Source organism: Cotesia glomerata, linkage group LG5 (assembly GCF_020080835.1).
Source record: "Cotesia glomerata isolate CgM1 linkage group LG5, MPM_Cglom_v2.3, whole genome shotgun sequence".
Classification (NCBI taxonomy): domain Eukaryota; kingdom Metazoa; phylum Arthropoda; class Insecta; order Hymenoptera; family Braconidae; genus Cotesia; species Cotesia glomerata.
In genome coordinates, this window is record NC_058162.1 from 26,395,009 (window position 1) to 26,414,306 (window position 19,298).

The following is a 19,298-nucleotide window of genomic DNA, read 5'->3' on the forward strand; positions in this document are numbered from 1 at the left end:
GAGTTATATTATATCGACTATGGCTATGACCGAGTATAAACAAATTACACGGAAATGGTTTCTTGCGGTAATTAGCGGCTAATTGCGTTAAGAAAGTTCCAAGTTGTTAGACTGAGTTTCGCGTTCCTAAAAGACATTAAAGGTCAGCATTTATTTCTATAATACTATTTTCATTTTATTCTATTTATTAAAATTATTATTGTTATTATGAATAAATAAAATTTTGCTTTATTAAATAATGAATTTCGTTAAATTGCACTGTACTTTCTTAACTATTGACGTTTTTAAAGATATAAGCTCATCCTGATGTTACACTCATCAAGACCTTTCATTTGAGTACCCACATCTATTTTTCATATATTTTATACATTTATATATATTATATATATGTATATATAAAAAATATATCAAAAATAAATGTGGGTATTCTAATGAAAGCTCTCAATAAGTGTAACATCGGGATAAGCTTACATCTTTAAGTATATCAGTAACTAAGAAATGACCTTGTATCTTGTCAACTATTGACATTTTTTAAAATATAAGCTCATCCTGATGTTACACTCATCAAGAGCTTTCATTTGAGTACCCACATGCATTTTTCATATATTTTTTATATTTACATATATATAATATATATTTTAAAGATATAAGCTCATTCTGACGTTGCACTCATCAAGAGCTTCCATTTGAATACCCACATGCATTTTTGATATATTTTTCATATATACATATATATATATATATATATATATATATATATATATATAATATATATAAATATATAAAAAATTGATGTGGGTACTCAAATGGAAGGTCTCGATGAGTGTAGTGTCGGAGTGAGCTTATATCTTTAAAAATGTCAATAGTTTATAAGATACAATGTCATTTCTTAATTATTGACATTTTTTAAGATATAAACTCATTTCGATGTTACACTCATCGAGACCTTTCATTTAAGTACCCACATGGCATTTTTTATATATTTCATATATATGGTATTTGTTAAATATATAAATATATAAAATATATGAAAAATTGATGTGGGTACTTAAATCAAAGGTCTCGATAAGTATAATGTCAGAGTGAGCTCATATCTTTAAAAATGTCAATAGTTCACAAGATACAATGTCATTTCTTAATTATTGACATTTTTTAAGATATAAACTTATTTCGATGTTACACTCATCGAGACCTTTCATTTAAGTACCCAGATGGCATTTTTTATATATTTTATATATATATATAGTATTTGTAAAATATATAAATATATAAAATATATGAAAAATTGATGTTGGTACTCAAATGAAAGGTCTCGATGAGTGTAACATCGGGATGAGCTTATATCTTTAAAAATGTCAATAGTTCCCAAAATACTAGGTCATTTCTCAATTATGTATCTAGATTATTATTATTATTTCTTAATAAAAAAAATCAAAAGCAAATATTTTAGTTATCAAAAATAATATTGACAAGCTTTGTAAAATAAAGCCTTGAGGTACGAGAATGTTAAAAGAGTTTGAGTGAGAAGAGTCAAAGGACAGCGATGGTAGTAAACGGCGTAAAAGCACAAGGTTTACCACCCCGACCTTATCTACATATCAAAAAGGCAATCCGGAGAACTCGCTTATGTAAACGGTGTGGGAGGAGACGGCATGTCCCGTCGCTCGATGAAAAGAATTTTTAGAGAGCGCTAATAAACCCTCTCCACTCTACCCACTTTCTTTTTATTTCCAGTGGCACAGGCTTGACGAGCTATTTTAACAGCTCGGCTTGTTCGCTTCTGAGCCCTCAGCTTAGTAAAAAAAAAAAAGAAAAAAGAAAACCAAACCCGCGGATTCCCCGTAATTTATTTACTTTATTCGGTAAATTATTTAGATTTTTATTTTTCGGGAATAAACGAGATTATTTTGCGGTTTTTCGAAAGAAAAACTGCATGTAAATCGGAGGATAATTGTGTACAATATCCTGGGCAATATTGAGCAACCTTCTAATTAAGTAACCAAAACCCCACTTCCCGGTTCCGCTGTCTGTGTATGGCTGGTGAAAATTGGTTTTTAATTAAAAGCGAAAAACCACAAGCCACGGTAATGTTTCTCACGACTTTACTAAATATACCTGAGCTGCAATAAAGGCTAATAAAAGTCTATTAAAATACAAAATAAGTAATAATAGAAAAAAAAAAAATATCCTCGATAACTGGAAAAGAAAAAACAAACAAAAATGCTTAGAAAATCTAAATTACACGCCCCGTAATGCGAAAGTAATTTTTAATAAAAAATTGGTGTGCTTATTTATAAAATAAAACGAGAAAAAAATTATTTTCTGTAATTAGTAAGAATAAAAAGAAAAAATAATAAATAAATGGATGCATTCTACATAGAAAAATATTATTTTTTAAAATTAAATAAGCGGTGGTGTAAAACTAATATTTTAAAATAATGTCAAGTTCACAAAGAAAAATTGTTAAGTTTACATGTAAAAATTTGTAAAGTTTACATTTTTATTTAGAGTAATATTTACAAAAAAAAGTTGTTAAATTTAGATGTAAAAATGTGTAAAATTAACATTTTTATGTGATGTCATATTTACAAAGAAAAACGGTTAAATTTACATGTAAAAATGTGCCGAATTTACATTTTTATCTGATGCCATATTTACCAATAAAAATTGTTAAATTTACATGTAAAAATGTTCAAAATTTACATTTTTAAATAATGTTATATTTACAAAATAAAAATACTCTCAAATTTACAGGTAAAAATGTTCAAAATTTACATGTAAAATGTATAAAATTTACTTTTTAAATAATGTTATATTTACAAAATAAAAACTTTAAATTTACATGTAAGAATATTCAAAATTTACATGTAAAAATGTAATTTTTACAAAATACTAAATTTACATGTAAAAATGTTCAAAATTTACATGTTTAAATAATTTAATTTTTACAAAAAATACTCTCAAATTTACATGTAAAAATGTTCAAAATTTACATTTTTATGTAATGCCATATTTACAAAGAAAAATCGTTAAATTTACATGTCAAAATTTGAAAAATTCACATTGATATGTGATGCCATATTTACAAAGAAAATTAGTTAAATTTACATGTAAAATTCACTTTTCTATGTAATGTTATATTTACAAAGAAAAACTGTTAAATTTACATGTAAATATATGTAAAATTCACATTTTTATGTGATGTTATATTTAAAAAAAGAAAACTGTTAAATTTACATGTAAAAATTTATCAAATTCGCAATTTAAATAATGTTATATTTACAAATAATAATTGTTAAATTTACATGTAAAATTTACTTGTCTATGTAATGTTATATTTACAAAAAAAAACTGTTAAATTTACATGTAAAAATGTGTAAAATTCACATTTTTATGTGATATCATATTTACAAAAAAAACTTGTAAATTCCTCAAAAGTTTATAAAATTAAATTCAAGTCATTATCTTAACATTCTTAAAAAAATAATTATAAATGAGAACATGTTATAAATTCAATTTTTTATAAATTTACATACAACACAGATGGTTAAAGCATACAAATTTCGATTAACCAAACATTATTGAACGATCGTAAGTAATTATCCCCATATTTTCTTCATATTCCCCCTTTTAATCCTCTAGACTTCAATATAACTCCACATATCTTCTTTTTCCGTAATCCTAGGCCCAGAACAAGAGATAAAGATACTCAGATTAAAATATACGTAATGTTATAGTTGAGAAATGAGATCCTAGAATGGTAAGAGTAAACGTGTCCCAAGTGACTGGGCAATCAGTCAGAGGATGCTTTTGCTTTCCAGGTGACCCAACTAGGGGCCATTTCATCACTGCTCCTATTCGACTGTTTTACTCCTTTTTCCCCACGTGTAAACATCAGTGACAAAGTGACACACACCTCTACCTTTAGATGTATTTACACATGGTATATGTCTAGCCTAGAGTATATAGTAGGGCGAGTCCTGCAAGTGATGTATGCAGGGGGTCGCGACCGGTAGCAATCGCAACCCTATTCAAGTAGATGTTCTCTTCAGAACACCTCTCGTATGAATATATGAATCGAAGATCCTCGCTGGTATATTATCCCAGTACGGCATTAATATGTCCCATGAATTTCCACCTATAAAAACCTCTCTCGAGTACTACCGACATTCATGAAGTCATATACATGTTTTTTGTAAAATTTGATCTGTTTTGTTGTACACTGATAGAAGGATTTAGTTCTGTTTAATAAGATTTAGTAACGGATACTAAATGATTTAGTAACAAACCTTTCATCACCAAATATTTAGTAATAGGTTCTAAATCATTTATTAAAGCTCATTGAGTTACACCAAATAAATATTGAGTAGTATTTAACAAATGATTTATTGCTACGCAATAAATCGTTTATTGGTATCCGAACAAAAATAGTTTCACTGTAAAAAAATCGCGCCAAGTCCACGTTCATAAGACTACTAAGAAAAAAAATTTTTATTTCTTTACAAAAAGATATAAAATAAAAAATTAAAAAATCCAAGTAACCGATACACGGAAAGAAAATTGTACGAAAAATTACAATGAAAACATCGTAATTTTTAGTATCGGATATTGCAGTGCCGGACCAGAACTCAAACATCGTAATTTATACGATGCAACATCGTACAGTTCTATCACTCAAATTAAAAAGAAGTTTAGGTCACCGAAAAAATAATTCTGTATCATCCAGGAATCGAACCCGGTGTCCTCTCCGCCTCAAGTCCAAGGTTTATTCCCTCACGCTATCGGAGGGATTAACTAAAGTTTCTGTTCAGTCACATAATAAGACCCTCGATACAGTAGTTAGATAATAGACAAATTTAAAAATGTAAACTAAACTTCACTGAGAAAAAGACATAAATAGAAGACATTTATTGGGACTATGTGTGTTTTTAAAGGTTTAATAAATCTTCCAAAATCGAGCTGAATAAAATAATCTAAGTTAGTGAATAGGTTATGTATCACATAAACATTGGAATTAAAGCATAGCCATCTACCGACAATACTTGCCAAAGAAATATTTAGTACCTGTTACTAAATATTATTTGGTGGAACTAAATATTTATTTCCATGTAATAAGGCTATGTTCATATAAAAAAATCATTTATTAAACTGTAACAAATAATATTGATGGATACAAAATATTTGTTTCTTCCTAATAAATGAATAAAAATTTTGTTACTAAATCAGCTTAGTACTCCGTAGTAAATCCTTCTATCAGTGTATAAAAGGAGGGAATCCTTTTCTAAGCCTGATATTGGAAACGCACTTTGTTAAGTAAAGGCTCAATAAGTTCGACAAAATATCGGAATATCATGGGCTGGTAATGGAGCTAATTGCCATAGGGTTAGTCCTTACTTAGAAATCTGGCTTACAAGTTCGTTGGTACCATACACCTGATACCAACAAATCGCATATAAGTTTGTTTATAGCCCAAAGTTATTTATAATTGTTCGCGATATTAAAGGATTTATAATAAGCTTATATCTTTAAAATTATCTATAATTAAGAAATGACCTTGTATCTTGTGAACTATTAACATTTTTAAAGATATAAGCTCATCCTGATGTTACACTCATCAAGACCTTTCATTTGAGTACCCACATCTATTTTTCATATATTTTATACATTTATATATATTATATATATGTATATATAAAAAATATATCAAAAATAAATGTGGGTATTCTAATGAAAGCTCTCAATAAGTGTAACATCGGGATGAGCTTACATCTTTAAGTATATCAGTAACTAAGAAATGACTTTGTATCTTGTCAACTATTGACATTTTTTAAAATACACTCAAAATCTAAGTTTGGTCAAGCCCTTTCGAATGGCACCAACCGCGATGAAATCGGTCACGCCGTTCAAATGTTATAAGTGGTTCACATACTTTCACACACACACACACACACACACACACACACACACACACACACACACACACACACACACACACACACACACACACACACACACACACACACACACACACACACACACACACACACACACACATACATACAGACGCCGTGACAACCTCGCGGGGATAGTCAGGGAAGCTTCCTGTGACTTTCAAACGTCGAGATTTGATGAAAACTCGGTTTTGGCAAAACGGGGTGAAAACAATAACTTCCCGATTTTTGAAAATCTTCGATTTTCGTAGCGGGAAGTTAAAAATAATGTCAAAGTGATTAAATAAATATTTAATTTTACAGTTGAGAAAACCCTTTCATATCAATTGAAGAGTTAATATTTATTTTATAAATTGCAAAATTTTTTCGGTTGATTCCGAGTGCAAATTAAACAGTATTAACATACAACAACAACTTGTAATAATTTTTTTATTTAATATATATATATATATATATATATATATATATATATATATATATATATAAGCAATTATGTCCAGAAATTTTTGAACTGAATTATTTTGGGCAGAATCTACATAGAAAAAATTTTGAGCCTTTGAATAAATAATTTTTAACAGGCTACCCGAGAAAAAATTTTTATATATAATCATTTATAATTGTATATAATCATATATGATTATATATGGAATCATATATATAATTATACACAATTATATATAATTAACATATATAAAAATTTTTTCTTTGAAAAAAAAATTTTTTTTTGGTAATCTCAAAAAGTGTAAAACGATGTTTATAATTACGTTTAAATAATTCTGAAATACGTGAATTTTTTTTCGCATTTTAATTGGTTACAGAAAATTGCGTAGGACCATATTAAATACTCTATCCATAAAATTAATCCAATAATTAATTAGATGTAATAAATATATAATTAAATATTGTTATATATAAATATTTTTTCTAGGGTAATGCGTTCCTAAATAAGATTGACACTTTACCTCGTAATAAACGACATTTATCACGTGGAATTTTCGATATTTTCCCCGATAAATCTTACAACTGTTAAAACTTTCGCTTTTCTGTTATCAAATATAAATAACAGTGCCCCAAATAATCATTAAAAATTGTGAATTTAGGTAAATAAAAATTCATCGAATCATAAGATTAAAATATTTACCAATCTTACTGCTGTCTGACTTGTTTGTTCAACTGAGTTATGAAAAGATAACTCAGATATCAAAATATCAACTTAATTTATCAACTAAGGTAAGCTAATATGCATAATAATAATAATAATAATAATAATAATAATAATAATAATAATAATAATAATAATAATAATAATAATAATAATAATAATAATAATACTAAAAAAATTTAAGATGAAAATAAAAGTAAATTATCGAATTATACAATTTGTGAACGATATCTTTGTTTATTCAAATCATACACAATTTTTATTGCCAATAGCGTTAGTTTGTGATAAAAGTAATGAAATTATTATTAATTACGAATTAAATGTCTTGTTGCAACATAATTCAAGCCTCCAATTGTACCTTGTCTATCGATAAAAAAAGAAGGCTTCTCTTAATTTTATGCTATTAAGGCTACATGAAAATCATGACGCTGTCCCATGATTTGTCATGTTTCTGCTACATGGCAATCATCTAGCAGCAACATGAGAAAATCATGTGGCAGCAACATGATTTGTCATGTTTCGGCTACATGACAATTATGTTGCAGCCGCATGATTTTCATGTAGCCGAAACATGACAAATCATGCGACTGCAACATGAGAAAATCATGTGGCAGCAATATGATTTGTCATGTTTCGACTACATGACAATTATGTTGCGGTAGAACGAGAATGATTTTCTCATGTTGCAGCCGCATGATTTGTCATGTTTCGGCTATATGAAAATCATGTTGCTGCTAGATGATTTTCTCATGCTACCGCAACATGATTGCCATGTAGCCGAAACATGACAAATCATGTAGCCGAAACATGATTTCATCATGTTCATTTACCAAGACTGCATCATGTTGCATTCACTATGTATTTTTTTTCGTGTGTATTCTCATAAAATTTACTGTAACAAATTTATTTGTTATTTCAACAATTTCTCGTTGTTATTATTACAAATTCTCTATGTTACGTATGTTAATACAAATTTATAAGTTATCACAGCAACTAATATTCTCAGATATAAAACTTTTATAATCCATGAAATGTCAAGCTATGACAAATAAATATGACAGATGTGAAGTTATGATCGACGATCAGTTAAAAAAACAAGACAGCGCATGGATATTTTATAAATTAATTTATTTTTTTTAAATAAATGCGACTTATAATAATTTTTAATGAGATACTTAAGACTCAAAAAAATTATAAGTCACCATCTTAGTCGACTTTTAGCCTTCGAACATTTAAAATTAAAATTGTAGATCAAAAACAATATAAGATTTCATATTGAATTTAAAAACAATACATAAAGTCCAAGTACAAATTTTGATCAAAATCGGTTTAAATTTTTCGACTCGAGGCCATAAAATCATAAGATGATCAAATATTGAGCAACCTTTTTGCTGCCGATCACTTGTTTTTCCAACTAGAGCTCGGGTAAATAAAAAGCGACTCAGTTATCAAGATATAATTAATTTCTTATCCTGACCAACAGAAAGCTAAACTAACAAGCTTAATATCACATAAACATTGGAATTAAAGCATAGCCATTTACCGACAATACTCGCCAAATAAATATTTAGTACCTGTTACTAAATATTATTTGGTGGAAATAAATATTTATTTCCATGTAATAAGGCTTTGTTCATATAAAAAAATCATTTATTAAACTGTAACAAATAATATTGATGAGTAAAAAATATTTGTTTCTTCCAAATAAATGAATATAAATTTTGTTACTAAATCCTTCTATACAAATTAAAAGTATGATAAATTTTTCATTGAAATGTTAATGAGCTTTATGAGTCGTGTACTTTCAATTTTTCTATTTTTATAAAATTTCATGCAAAAAAATACTGTTTTTATTTTCCAGCGTACATTGAAGCTGAAGATTAATTAACCCTCAAATAGGAAGTAAAATTTCTGAATATCTTCGTAAGTTATCATATAATTTTTATTTTTTTTTAATTACACCTACATCTCAAACAAAAAAGCTTTTTTTTATTACTAAAAAATAATATTTTTCTATTTATAGGACAAATAAACTGGACACAATGTATCAACTGTTTAAATTAAAAAAAAAAAAAACAATTTTTCTGATAATTATGTAAATTGAACCATTTTTTTTCAATTATAATTGGCACTGTTGAATAAACTATCAATTTTTATCCATGTTTTGTCCATAATAAACAATATCATTCACAAAATACTTGTAATTTTTTTTACCTTCCTCAAAAAAAAATCCAAATAACCGATATGATTTTATATAATTTTCGGAAAAAACATTTTGTTGTAAATTTAAAAATTAGAGGAATAATTTTGGAACGTATTTAGTGTGCGTGGTTGCAAAATATTTTACTTTTTATGAAATTCATAAAATCTATCTACTAGGACTTAAAAAAATTTTACATAAACAATAATGCACACCAAGTTGTCAAAAATAAATATCAAGGACCTAATTAATCATCCAACATTTATTTATTTAATAAAATAAAAATTTATCCAACTGTAAATTTATAAGATGATTAAATATTGAGCAACCTTGCTGCTGCTGATCGCTTGTTCGTTCAACTGGAGCTCGGGTATAAAAAGGCGGCTCAGTTATCAAGGTATTATTAATTTCTTTTACTGATCAACAGAAAGGTAAGCTAACAAGCTCAATAATAATACTCAAAAAGAATTACTCATTTTTCTGATCAAAAATTTTTTTGGTTAACTTTTTTCAGAAAAACAAAACAACTTTTCAACATGAAATACCTGAGCTCGATCATTATAGCTGTGGCGTTCGTCATAATCCTCATAAATAAGCGTAAGTTACTTATTTAAATCTATTACACAGAAAAAAAGAAATATTTGATCGAAATAAGATTTATTTGTGCCAAATATATAAGATATTTGGATATGGCCAAATAAATATTTATTTCTGGTAAATATATAATATATTTTAGCGATTTAGTTGCGTAAAATAAATAGTTTATTCATGGTAAAGATATGGTTTATTTGAGGTAAATAAATCATAGTTGACGACAATAATGAACTTTTAAAATTTATTGTAACATTAAAGTTAGCTGTCACTTGAACAGTTTTTAATTTTATTTAACAAATAAATTAATTCTAAAAAATTATTTTTTAAATATTGCATTTTTAATTTTTTAAAATTTTTACATGTCAATTTTTCTTTCTTATTTTTTTTGCCATAATTTATTTGTTAACAAAAGTTCTAAAAATTATTAAATATCTGCTAAATCAATTTTATCAATTTTCAGAAATTATAATGGCTTTAAAATGAAAAAAAAAATTATTTTCTATTCTTTTAGTTGAATAATGAAATATTTTCCGTGTCTTCTATTGAATGAAAGTATTAATTGTAGGTTAAGGATAATTTAGATTTGTTTTCGTAAAATATAATATTTTAAACACCTTACCATATTCGCTCTGAGTGAAGCCATGGTAGGGGAAATGAAATCGACTGAAGCGTTCGCAGTGGTTACTTTCGGAGTTACGGGAGGCTATTATTCCTAAAATTGTAAGTAAGTACACGTGGAAGTATTTATTTTGTTTTAATTTTAATAAATTAAAAAAAAATGAGACACCAGAGTTGTTGTGTCTTAAAAAATACCAGCAGAAATATTTACTGCAATCTTTTTTATTTTTATCATTATACGTACTTGTTGTTGATTCGTTTAACTAAAAACAAAACTGCAATTATTACACTGATAAAAGGATTTATTAACTATTAATAATTTAATTTATTTGAAGACAATTATTTAATTTATTAAACTTTAATAAATATTTTTTAACATTCAATAAATATTTATTTGGTAGGAAAGTACATTTATTAATAGTTAATAACTATTTATTAATAGTTAACGAATATTTATTAACAGTTAATAAATATTTTGTTGAGTGAATTTGTTTTGCTTGTAATATCATATGATATGAAGATTTCTTATAAACAAAAATCATTTTTATAAATTATTTGTATCAATTATATTACATTATAATAACGTTTATTGTAAAATACCGAATTCTATCATAGCTCATAATTATCTTTTGTATTTATAAATATTAAAAAGGTTAATTTATTTAGTGAATTGAATTATTATCATGTATTCCAGCTATAGGATTATAAAAAGTGTCAAAAGAAAATGCTATTTTTGCTTTTGATTTTAAATAAATATTTGCTAACAGTTAAAAAATATTCATTAACAAACAAATCCTTCTATCGGTGTATAAAATTGTCACATATTTTTTATAACTTTTTTTTTACAATTATTTATAAAATTTATTTATTTTTATGTTTCTTGCTATTGACATACGTATAAAAACATACTCTGACAGCCTCCCGTAGTTCATATTTTGACTGGCGCTGCAGTCACACTCATAGCGAATAGGTTAAGTATGACTTTTTTTAATCCCCAATTAATGAATAGTTATTAATTAATATTATTTATGCAAACACTATTATGTATGCAAATAAACTATTTTTTGAAACATCGCTGTAGCTTAAGTTGTAATCAAAACTTTCAAGTTTTGTTTTCAACGATCAAGTGACGTCATGAGAACAGTAGTTGAGAGTTTTAATGCCAAATATGTCGTTGTTTCAGACAAACTTAGCATCTTTACCACAAATAAATCATATATTTCTGACAAATAATAAAATAATTCGAGTCAACTGTTATATTTGCTTATACCAAATTTATATAGTTATAAAGTAATATTTAAAAAAACGACTCAAATAAATTGATTTATTTGAGACAAATAATTCTCTTTTTCTGTGTATTTGCATTATAGCATAATCATGATGTAGATTTAATAATCACGATATTGATCAGTCTTTCGTGTAATTTGTTAGAGTAGGTCGTCAATATTCGTCAACATTCTTTACATTTATTTAAAATAATTTAAACAATTTAATAATTGATGATTTTTACTTATTTAATAAAGTAAAGTAATAAAATGACTTTGGTATTTATTACTTGCCGGAATAAATAAACAGATTTGGCAATAGCGCGCTTGATTATACCCATAACAGAGACGTGGATGAGTGTGTGAGTTAAACATTTCTCTCTCTGTAACTATATTTCTATCCTTTTCTTTTTTCTCAGCTGTTGACGCGATGTTGTCAAATCTTTATTCGAATAAATGGCTGACGATAAACGAGTTACAAACATAAAATTTGACTTTAAATATTTCAAAAATTATATCGGTAATGTATTATTATTGAATTGTTTTTATATTTTGCAACAATCCAAGTTTCTTGTGTATAGTTTTTTATCCGTTAAAGTTGGGAGGTTAATATTGAAATAAATAATTAAAGTCTCGACAAAACGTTTGTCCGCCATAAGAGCCCGTGTATAAGGAGATAAAATATGTGATTTTTAAAATTTAATATCTAAGTAACTAAACGGTGAATCTTTTTTAAATTTTGGGATTAGATAAATTACGTATTTATTTATACGTCTACTTAATTTCAAGGGTCAAGGTTGGATATTATTTTTTACATTAGATTCGCTCGAACCTCCTTAAATATCAATGAGTAAAATTTGTAAAAATATTGATTAATTAAATTGTCGATAATAAATATTTTGACAGAAACGCGCAAAGCGCGTTTCATTTTCTAGTAGATTCAAATTTATTATTGAATTTTGTTTTTCATCAATGAATTAAGTTATATATTATGAGTATTGATTAAAGTTAATGAGCCTTATGAGTCGTGCACTTTTAGTTTTTCTATTTTTATAATAATAACATGCAAAAAACACTGCTTTTATTTTCCAGCGGACGAGGATGCTAATTTTGATCGCTAAATAAGAAATAAAATTTCTGAATATTCTTGTAAGTTTTCATATAATTTTTTTTTTTTTAATTTTATTATTTACAATTACTATTTACAATTTCAAATAAAAAAGCTTTTTTTTATCGATAAAAGATGATTAATTTTTTATAATTATTTTTTTTCTATTTCTAGGATAAATAAGCTGGACACAATGTAACAACTTTTGAAATGAAAAAAAAATGTTTCTGATAAACATTAAACTTGAACTAGTTATTTCAATTATAATTAGCACTGTTAAATAAACTATTAATTTGTATTCATGTTTTGTCAATAATAAACTACATCATTCACAAATGACTAGTATTTTTTTACCTTCTTAAAAAATAAAATCCTCCTCAATAACTGAAAAGACTAAAGCGCTAATAATTATCCATCTTTAGGTGGATAAAGCGCAATAATATTTTAACGACAACGCACTGATAAGATTTGTTGGGTAATTAAGTAATTAGTTACCAAGCATAAGTCACGTTGCGTTAATTTACAGAGCACACACACAGACTGAGCTCGCGGTTGTTACTTTATTGCGTTTAAACGCTCACCGGGATAGCGCTTGCACGTGAGCCCGACATAGCTGCAAGCTCGGAGTATCAAGCACCCTCGCAACCCCTTTTAAGAGTACCAGTAGTAGCTATGGTGCTACTCCTGCTATTATTGTTACTAGCAACGCGCTCGAGTGTGTTTACGAGCTTCCAGGGCGAATTAGAAGGATGCTGTCGTAGTTAAATCAGCAAGCTGCTTCTAATTCGTCCCAACGTCGCCTTAATTTCTCCGAAGTCGCAATTTTTCTACAAACGATCATATTCGATCTTCAATTAAGGTAAAAACCCTAATTATTGACACACGGAAAAAAGTAAACTTTAATATTCACTCGGATTCCGGTTAATTTTTATAGTTTCGAACAGTAAAGCGGAAATCTGGGTGGCAAGAATATAAATATTACAGAACTTAATGTAGAAAGTATAAAAGCTACAATTTATAATTTAATATCCAAAATAAGTGATTAGTAGCTGTCACTATAGTAAATAACGACTCTTTCATCTTAAAAAATTACAGTTTCAAACAGTAAAAATTCCCATTTCAATATATAGTCCATATTATGAGGAGAAGGGGAACTTAGATGAAAGAGAAGGGGGTCTCACTCTGGGAGAATTTAACATTTGAAACAGTAAAAATTATACTTTTAAAATATACATTTTACCAGTCCAAGCAAGTCAATAATTACAGTTTGATATTTAGCGTTGCGTTTAAAATTTACCATTTTACTTTGTAAATATTGACGTTGCTTGTATTAGAAATTTACTAACTTTATTTTATACTTTTTACATATCATAAGATCATTTTTTAGGTACGAAATGATAAATATCAAAGTCTGAATTGTTAATTATTATACTTTAACATTTTAGACACTTACACAGCGAATATTACTGTTTGAAATAGTATTTTCTTTCATGTAAAGAATAAATTGTAACGTTTAAATGGTAAATATCATAAAGTGAATAGTAAAATCACGATTTCACTGTTTGAAATGGTAATTTTTAGCAGTTGATCATTACTAATTATAAATCGACTGTTATTTATTACAGTTTACTTTTTTCCGTGCACTATTAGAGACAAAGTTATGATTTGATTTCTTTTAAACAATCAAATATCAATATCATTGAATTTTGTTTGTGGTAATGTTTCAAATAATGTTTTTACTAATCAAATTTTTTAAAATTATAATCACTGATATTTACTAATTAATTTTAAATAATTAAATAGATTATCCAGATACTCCAATTATTGGCAGGTTAAAAAACTGATTGATCTAATTATTGACATACCTTCGCCCCAATTATTGACACCTATACTGAGCATGCCTACAATCATCTGCTTAGTCTTATTTATCCAAACTTATTATTAAGTAATCAATTTTATTAAAGTTTATTAATAATAATTTCCATAAATGATTAATTACTTTTAAAAATATAAAAATTTATTTTAAAATAATTTATTTAATCAGAAGAGTTTAAACTCTTACAGTTAATTTTTTAGGTTAAAGTGAAAAAAAGGCGTGATAGCGCTCTCGAATGGCTGTCAATATGAGATTCAACTTAAAAATTATCAACTAGTTATTGACACCCATTATTTAAATATTATAAAGCATACAATTAATTTCGATTATTCAATTTTACAAATTTTTCATATATTGTTAATTAAAAAAAAAAAAGATGATATTATTAGATGAAGAAATGAATTTAAACGGCATTTAAAAAATGCTTTTCTAATCAAAGTTGTTAAGAAAATAAACGTTCGTAAGGTTTGATCTGGTGCTTTTATTTTTTAATAATTAATATTTAATATTTTGCACTGAGTAATTTTTTTCAATTTTTTAATTAGAATTTAATAAAAATTTACATGATAATTTGATTAAATATACTTAAAAATAATTTAGGGTGTCAATAGGAGCTTTTACCAATTTTGTTGTTGAATTCCAAAGAAAATCTTCAATTTCTTGGGCAGCTTGTTCCGTCTGAACCAAGTGGTCAAGTCTCGTCCAGTACCAAGGGGGAGGTGTCACGAGAGCAGGCCAGGGAGATCGAGGTCTAAGCACGTTCTCACCCTTGGCCCGGCCATAAGGACCCTCAGGGAATCTAACGAGCGGCTTTGTCATCTCTCCACGCGTCCACTCGATCCCTTTTGGTGATGCTCACCATCAGGAGCTCTTAATGATGTCTCGGCACCTAAGCGCGAGCTTGAATCCTAGACTGCAACGAATCTTCCTCCGTAGAAAAGAAGCTGAGGATCGATTTGGCATCAATTATTCCTGGTAATAAAACTTGGAAGGAATATTCCGAGGTTGAAACGCTGACCAGAGTCCGGTTGAACTTTCGGGTCGCCAGATTAATGGATCCTCATTTAAATACGAATCTCGTGCCGATACAAGGACAGACAGGGAGGCTAGGACCGCGGATATGAATAACAGGTGCAAGAGAGAGAGAAAGAGATAGATTCTGAGGATGGGAAGATGACCAAGGGTCCAAGTGTGTTTGCCGTCCGAGTAATGACTCGCCGGGGTCGTCCAGTTGCTTTGGGACGGTCAAATAAGAGAATGGCTATGCAACCACCCCTTTGTCACTCGGTGGTTCATGCAGCCCCGAATCTCCGGTACCTCTTTCAAGCATCGGCTTCCATTCTCTGGTGACTCTCAGGGGACTCTTCCTAATTTAACCGTCACCGGACTTCCTCTTTAATTTGAAATCTTCCATTTCATTGGAAAAAAAAAAAAAAAAAGAACCAACACACGGCTTGGGGTTATATACAATTGGAAAAAGCAAAGAATCTGGATTTGTTCATTTGGGATGAGGAATAACAAAGATCCTTTTTTTATTTTCACCCCATTGATCAGACTTGGTGCTTCCGACCGGACTGTCCAACTTTCATGATGATACTTTACATGCAAACATCCAGACTTTCCCCTATTTTAGGACAAAGTTGTAAATTTTTTAAAACTACTTTGTTGCGTGTCCACCGCAGGAATTTTATCCAACCCCAACAAATCTATTTCGTCAGGATCGTTTTTTTTTTCTTTACATTCCGATGAGTTGGCAGAAATAATTCTGATCTTACATAGATGTAAGGTAAAAGCCCGAATTATTGACACTAAGAAACAAGATTTGATATTTTTTAAGCGATCAAATATCAATTGAATTTCGTTTGTGGTAATGTCTCAAGTAATGTTTTTACTTATCAAATTTTTTAAAGTGATAGTGATATTTACTAATTAATTTTAAATAATTAAATAGATTATCCGGAGATACTAATTATTATTGGCAAGTTAAAAAACTGATTGATATTATTGACATACCTTAACCCCAATTATTGACACCTATACTAAGCATGCCTAGAATCATTTGCTTAGTCTTATTTATCCAAATTTATTATTAAGTAATCAATTTTATTAAAGTTTATTATTATAAAAAAGATGATATTATTAGATGAAGAAATGAATTTAAACTCGGCATTTAAAAAAAATGCTTTTCTAATCAAAGTTGTTAAGAAAATAAACGTTCGTAAGCTGGTTTTAACTGGTGCTAACTTTACTTTTTAATAATTAATATTTAATATTAACTGACAGTAATTTTTTTAAATTTTTTAATTAATTAGAATTTAATAAAAATTTATATGCCAGTTATTCTTATTACAGATGATTAAATATATTTAAAAATAATTTAGGGCGTCAATATTTTCTTTAATTGAAACTAAAACAATTGTAAATTGTTCTAATTTCCATCAAAATTCCGATATTGAATTCTCCAACTTGGACAAGATGTCACCCTTCAATCGACAGCCACTTCTTAGCGTCTACACATCTCCTCTACCCCCTACCCTTAAGCTTGCGTGTCTAAACTCTGTACAGCGAAGAGAAGAGCCGTCAGAAGAGAAGGGAAGGGGCGAGTGAATTTAGAAGCCACCCTTTTCAATGTCCTCCCCATCGCCCAGGGAAGGTAACCCAAGGATAACGCTATCAAATGCAGGCTGTTGGTTTCGTCAAAATCAGAACCCCTTTTCCCAACTATAGATGCCTACCTCGACTCCTGAGACTCCGATGATACCTTGTTCCTCGTCCCTATTCTCTGTTATTCTCCTTCTCCTCTGCAGTACACACGTCACGTGTAATTAGTCGTAATAATTATTTTCGTTCGGGTTCACGAGAAAGGCTCCAGGATCCTTGATGATAACAACTCCGCAGTAAAGTACTAGGCAAGGGGAGCCTTACATGTAAGGGTAGCCTTGGCTGGTCCGAAAGAAGAGAAGAGATGAGAAGAGAATAGAAGGGTGAGACGAGGATCGGGACAATCTCATCTCGATTCCGCCGTACATTGTACTACCCGAGGCTCTACATCTCCTAGTATAGCTAGGACTGGATGTTCACGGTCCCTGGCCGACCCTTGGGTGGCAAATTGAGGACACTCGCTACAACTCTTACCTCGCAATATATGTGAACACACTCAGAAGACAAACGACAACCAAATGCTCTCTTACAACCCGATTTAATTTGTGATATTGGAGCCCATGGAATGTACTTGGTAAAAGAGGAAGAAAGGAATTGAGCTATTTAGAAGAAGTTGTCTCTTATATTTTATACCCAAGGTGGTTTTTTATCCAGAGAAAAGCGAGGAGCTAGCTTTCTGTAAAAATCAACTGGATTTTCAGGCAATAATTACTCGAGAATATCCCGAGTTGAAATTTAAAGTTCACCTGAGAGACAATTTTATTTAATGGTAATGAAATTTTATAACTATTTAATAAAACGTTTATTTGGCTAATGCCAAATAAAAATTCATTAAATATTAATACTCGGAAAAAAGTAAACTGTAATAAATAACAGTCGATTTATAATAAGTAATGATCAACTGCTAAAAATTACCATTTCAAACAGTAAAATCGTGATTTTACTATTCACTTTATAATATTTACCATTTAAACGTTACAATTTACTCTTTACATGGAAGAAAATACTATTTCAAACAGTAATATTTGCTATGTGAATGTCGAAAATGTAAAAGTATAATAATTAACAATTCAGACTTTGATATTTATCATTTCGTACCTAAAAAATGATCGTATGATATGTAAAAAGTATAAAATAAAGTTAGTAAATTTCTAATACAAGCAACGGTCAATATTTACAAAGTAAAATGGTAAATTTTTAACGCAACGCTAAAAATCAAACTGTAATTATTGACTTGCTTGGACTGGTAAAATGTATATTTTAAAAGTATAATTTTTACTGTTTGAAATGTTAAATTCTCCCAGAGTGAGAGCCTCTTTCATCTGAATTCCCCTTCTCCTCATAATATGGACTATAGATTGAAATGGCAATTTTTACTGTTTGAAACTGTAATTTTTTAAGATGAAAGAGTCGTTATTTACTATATTGACAGCTACTAATCACTTATTTTGGATATTAAATTATAAATTGTGGATTTTATACTTTCTACATTAAGTTCTGTAATATTTATATTTTTGCCACACCGATGTCCGCTTTACTGTTTGAAACTATAAAAATTAAGCGGAATCCGAGTGAATATTACAATTTACTTTTTTCCGTGTAAAATTTCCTTAAATACTAATAAAAATTTTCTTAAATACTAATATATGATTCATTGAATACTAATAAAATTTTATTAAATACTAATAAATTTTTCTTAGTATGTAAAAGATGTTGTCTGTTATAAAGACAACATAAAAGTCGGGAGTAAACAAATAGGTTAGGTTAGGATATCTTGTTGAAAAGTCTTAATATTATTTATTAATAGATATTACCGTAAAAATATAATTGACTATATTATAATTAATACAAATTTATGTTATG

At 28.2% G+C, this 19,298-nt stretch overlaps 1 protein-coding gene and 1 long non-coding RNA gene across 12 annotated transcripts in view; both read right to left on the reverse strand.

The window, feature by feature from the left end:
- LOC123265192 overlaps positions 1–19,298 on the reverse strand; it is a 398,621-nt gene that overhangs the window by 181,108 nt on the left and 198,215 nt on the right. The gene's annotated exons all lie outside the window — the stretch shown is intronic.
- LOC123265199 lies at positions 10,529–11,318 on the reverse strand. 2 transcript variants are annotated; one of them, XR_006509534.1, is made up of 3 exons: positions 11,291–11,318; positions 10,770–10,788; positions 10,529–10,619 (listed from the first exon to the last, which is right to left on the reverse strand). It is a non-coding gene; the product is annotated as an uncharacterized LOC123265199 (long non-coding RNA). The 2 variants fall into 2 exon arrangements; XR_006509533.1 differs by lacking the exon at positions 11,291–11,318 and having other exon boundaries at positions 10,770–10,867.